General features: G+C 44.5%; 5 non-coding genes across 5 annotated transcripts; 3 read left to right on the plus strand and 2 right to left on the minus strand.

Annotated features, from left to right (window-relative positions):
- The first annotated feature begins 239 nt into the window (after positions 1–239).
- Positions 240–313, plus strand: Trnan-guu (transfer RNA asparagine (anticodon GUU)). The gene has a single exon. It is a non-coding gene; the product is annotated as a tRNA-Asn (tRNA).
- A 1,036-nt stretch (positions 314–1,349) lies between these two features.
- On the minus strand, positions 1,350–1,421 carry Trnap-cgg (transfer RNA proline (anticodon CGG)). Its single transcript has one exon. It is a non-coding gene; the product is annotated as a tRNA-Pro (tRNA).
- Positions 1,422–1,804: 383 nt separating this feature from the next.
- Positions 1,805–1,878, plus strand: Trnan-guu (transfer RNA asparagine (anticodon GUU)). Its single transcript has one exon. It is a non-coding gene; the product is annotated as a tRNA-Asn (tRNA).
- A 1,045-nt stretch (positions 1,879–2,923) lies between these two features.
- Positions 2,924–2,996, minus strand: Trnap-cgg (transfer RNA proline (anticodon CGG)). Its single transcript has one exon. It is a non-coding gene; the product is annotated as a tRNA-Pro (tRNA).
- A 383-nt stretch (positions 2,997–3,379) lies between these two features.
- Trnan-guu (transfer RNA asparagine (anticodon GUU)) lies at positions 3,380–3,453 on the plus strand. The gene has a single exon. It is a non-coding gene; the product is annotated as a tRNA-Asn (tRNA).
- Positions 3,454–5,000: the final 1,547 nt, after the last annotated feature.

Below are 5,000 nucleotides of genomic sequence, written 5' to 3' on the forward strand. Positions count from 1 at the left end.
CAGGTACCGATTGTTAGACGTAGACGAACCGAAGGAAAGTGTATTTCTTCAAATGGAGATTGCAGGACTGCAGGTAGTTGGGCTGAAATAAACAAGGTGTAGTAGAGTTCAAAATGAGAATCCTCGAGTTATGGCCGTTTGGCTTCAAGTATAGGTTCCTTAAAAACGCATTTTGTTTTAGGCAGGACTTGAAGAGTGGTACTCTTTCGAATCTTTTCCTCGGCCCAGTGGCCAGACCTGTCTCTGTGGCGCAATCGGTTAGCGCGTTCGGCTGTTAACCGAAAGGTTGGTGGTTCAAGCCCACCCAGGGACGCTTAGTTTTGATTGGCATAGGCCAGCTGTAGGCAAACAAGTCAAAGTTGGCCATGACTAAAGGACCAATCGGAAGATCACTTCGTCACCTTCGTCAAAGCGAGTCAATGTGTGAGGTCTTTGCCTTGAAAGCGATTTTTATTCATCTGTAGAGTGGATTACGGGCGTTTTTCGGGTCAACACTAATACCTTTAAAAAATGAAGGAATCCACTTTTCCTGAAAACTCAGCAGGTGGAGCTCATTCCGCCGTAGGGCTCCATTTCTCTCACTTGCCATAAATGTTCCATTGATTTCACACTTTCCAGGTGAACAGGAGTTCCCATCTTTGAACGAATAGAGATCTTGTTTAGAAGTTTACAGCGGATAAAATGCTCTTCATTCCAACGAAAGACTCGCAGACGTGACATGATTAAACTTGGTATCAATACAACAGCCTCTGTGTGGAAAATCCGGGTGTCGATCCCGGTATCTTCCGCATATGAAGTGGACGCTATATTCCCCGCTTGCCGGAACCATGCGGTGTAAGTGATATTTATGCGATTTGCACTTAAATGTTTGCCACCGCGATGTCTTGAGCTTCTCATTTCCATCGTCTGTTTTTGCCTCGACGCCTCGTCTTCTGTAATCACATGTATTGTTCAAGAGGACATCAAGTCGGAAGAAAGCTCAGGATTAGGCACAAGAATGACACGATCGACCAGCTATGGAAATGTCACAAGGCCACTTGTCAACGTTTGATCTTATGAAAAAAAGAGTTTCGTGTCACCCAGCTGTATGGTTTAGAAGACAACTCGACCAAGATGTGAGCATCCTATGCTTGCTAGAAGTTTTTTATCTTGAACAACAACGGGAGGTCAGGTGTGACACGTTTGTGGCTTTAATGAACTAATCATGCGGAAGGGTGAGAAGAATTGGCCAAATTAATAAATAAATTTGATACGTTGATCTCAGATGGCGAAAGAAGAGTGTGTCGTATGTTGGGGCGTGATAATGACCGCAAGTTGTTGATGTATTAACATTGTTGGGTATATAACTAGGGCCTGTCCGGGAGTCGAACCCGGGACCTCTCGCACCCGAAGCGAGAATTATGCCACTAGACCAACAGGCCTTTACATGGAAGGCTTCCGTCACGGACTTTGTATTGGAAATTACTAGAGCGGGAGTTGAAAGGAAACTATTCCACTGGTCGTAATGTTGTGTGCTTTGTCTGAATGGTGTCATTTGTTAATCACCACGTGAGTGAAGTAGCTGTGTTGAGGCAATTGGCGTTTAACAGGTACCGATGGTCAGACCCAGACGAACCGAAGGAAAGTGTATTTTTTCAAAAGGAGATTGCAGGACCGCAGGTATTAGGGCAGGAATTAACAAGGTGTAGCAGAGTTCAAAATGAGAATCCTCGAGTTATGGCCGTTTGGCTTCAGGTATAGGTTCCTTAAAAATGCATTTTGTCTTAGGCAGTACTTGAATTTCCTCGGCCCAGTGGTCAGACCTGTCTCTGTGGCGCAATCGATTAGCGCGTTCGGCTGTTAACCGAAAGGTTGGTGGTTCAAGCCCACCCAGGGACGCTTAGTTTTGATTGGCATAGGCCAGCTGTAGGCAAACAAGTCAAAGTTGGCCATGACTAAAGGACCAATCGGAAGATCACTTCGTCACCTTCGTCAAAGCGAGTCAATGTGTGAGGTCTTTGCCTTGAAAGCGATTTTTATTCATCTGTAGAGTGGATTACGGGCGTTTTTCGGGTCAACACTAATAGCTTTAAAAAATGGAGGAATCCACGTTTCCTGAGAAATCAGCAGGTGGAGCTCATGCTACCGTAAGCCTTTATTCCTCTCACTTGCCATGAATGTTCCATTGATTTCACACTCTCCAGGGAAACAGAAGTTCCCATCTCCCATCTTTGAACGAATAGAGATCTTGTTTAGAAGTTTACAGCGGATAAAATGCTCTTCATTCCAACGAAAGACTCGCAGACATGACATGATTAAACTTGGTATCAATACAATAGCCTGTCTGTGGAGAATCCGGGTGTCGATCCCGGTATCTTCCGCATGCGAAGTTGGCGCTATATTTTCCGTTTCCCGGAACCATGCGGTGTAAGTGATATTTATGCGATTTGCACTTAAATGTTTGCCACCGCGATGTCTTGAGCTTCTCATTTCCATCGTCTGTTTTTGCCTCGACGCCTCGTCTTCTGTAATCACATGTATTATTCAAGAGAGCATCAAGTCGGAAGAAAGCTCAGGATTAGGCACAAGAATGACACGATCGACCAGCTATGGAAATGTCACAAGGCCACTTGTCAACGTTTGATTTTTATGATTAAGAGAGTTTCGTGTCATCCAGCTGTATCGTTTAGAAGACAACTTGAGCAAGATGTGAGAATCCTTTGCTTGCTTGAAGTTTTTTATCTTGAACAACAACGGGAGGTCAGGTGTGACACGTTTGTGGCTTTAATGAACTTATCATGCGGAAGGGTGAGAAGAATTGGCCAAATTAATAAATAAATTTGATACGTTGATCTCAGACGGCGAAAGAAGATTGTGCCGTATGTTGGGGCGTGATAATGACAGCAAGTTGTTGATGTATGAACATTGTTGGGTATATAACTAGGGGCCTGTCCGGGAGTCGAACCCGGAACCTCTCGCAGCCGAAGCGAGAATCATGCCACTAGACCAACAGGGCCTTTTCATGGAAAGCTTCCGTCACGCACTTTGTGTTGCAGATTATTAGAGCGGGAGTTGAAAGGAAACCATTCCACTGGTCGTAATGTTGTGTGCTTTGTCTGAATGGTGTCATTTGTTAATCACCACGTGAGTGAAGTAGCTTTTTTGAGGCAATTGGCGTTTAACAGGTACCGATGGTTAGACCTAGACGAACCGAAGGAAAGTGTATTTCTTCAAATGGAGATTGCAGGACTGCAGGTAGTTGGGCTGGAATAAACAAGGTGTAGCAGAGTTCAAAATGAGAATCCTCGAGTTATGGCCGTTTGGCTTCAGGTATAGGTTCCTTAAAAATGCATTTTGTTTTAGGCAGGACTTGAATTTCCCCGGCCCAGTGGTCAGACCTGTCTCTGTGGCGCAATCGGTTAGCGCGTTCGGCTGTTAACCGAAAGGTTGGTGGTTCAAGCCCACCCAGGGACGCTTAGTTTTGATTGGCATAGGCCAGCTGTAAAAGTTGGCCATGACTAAGGGGCCAATCAGAAGATCACTTCGTCACCTTCGTGAAGGCGAGTCTATGTGTGAAGTCTTTGCCTTGAAAGCGAGTTTTATTCATCTGTAGAGTGGATTACGGGCGTTTTTCGGGTCAACACTAACAGCTTTAAAAAATGGGAGAATCCACGTTTCCCGAGAAATTAGCAGGTGGAGCTCATTCTACCGTAAGTTTTTTTTTCCCTCACTTGCCATGAATGTTCCAGTGATTTCACACTCTCCAGGGGAACAGGAGTTCCCATCTCCCATCTTTGAATGAATAGAGATCTTGTTTAGAAGTTTACAGCGGATAAAATGCTCTTCATTCCAACGAAAGACTCGTAGACATGACGTGATTAAACTTGATAACAATACAAACAGCCTGTCTGTAAAGAATCAGGGTGTCGATTCCGGTTCCTCCCGCAAGGAAGTGGGCGCTATATTCCTCGTTTTCCGGAACCATGCTGGGTGGGTGATATTTATGCGATTTGCACTTAAATGTTTGCCACCGCTATATCTTGAGCTTCTCATTTCCATTGTCTGTTTTTGCCTCGACACCTTGTCTTCTGTAATCAAATGTATTAGTCAATGGAGCATCAAGTCCGAAGAAATCTTAGAATTAGGTACTAGAGTTACACGATCGACCAGCTATGGAAATGTCACAAGACCACTTGTCAACGTTTGATTTTATGAGTAAGAGAGTTTCGTGTTATGCAGCTCTATGGTTTAGAAGTCAACTCGACCTAGATGTGAGCATCCTATGCTTGCTTCAAGCTTTTTAAATTGAACAACAACGGGAGGTTAGGTATGACACGTAGGTATGACACGATTGTGGTTTTAATGTACTAATCATGCGAAAGTGGGAGAGGAATTGGCGAAGCTCTCAAATTAATAAGTCAATTTGACACGTTGACCTGGGTCGTGATAATGACCCGGAAGTTTCTGAACTATGAACATTATTGGGTATATAAGGGCCTGTCCGGGAGTCACCGCGGTAAAACGCACTGCGCATGAGTGCAAATTTGAGCTTCCGGTCAATTACGCATTTCCGGTTACGCAGTAAAATCCAATGTAAACGAGATAAAATCCCGTACTGCGAGGTTTGAAAACAAAAAGTAAGAGTTAGCATAAGAAAGTGGGAGAAAGGTTTGGCTCGTTGAAAAGTTTATTTTTTATTTATGTTTCAAGTGCTTGCACCAAGGGGTTTGGTGTTTGCACCACCAACGAAATATGAGAGAATTTCGGGCGCGTTCGCGTTCTCCTTGTTGCGTTGGCTTGGTTGTGCAGTTTCTTTGCAGAAAAATGTGGGTAAGCCAACAAAAGCAGGCATAAATGTGCCGTGTCCATTGGGATGAAATACGGAGGAGCAACAACAGGTGCTCGGTTCCTAGAGAAAACCATTCGCGAGGCCTCAGGAAACAGCGAATTCCTGCGAGACCTTTGGTTGTCCTGGAGACCATAAGAGCAACATGTCATGGGTACAAGCCAGGTGCAAAGTG

This window comes from Montipora capricornis, chromosome 6, assembly GCF_036669925.1.
Source record: "Montipora capricornis isolate CH-2021 chromosome 6, ASM3666992v2, whole genome shotgun sequence".
NCBI classification, from domain to species: domain Eukaryota; kingdom Metazoa; phylum Cnidaria; class Anthozoa; order Scleractinia; family Acroporidae; genus Montipora; species Montipora capricornis.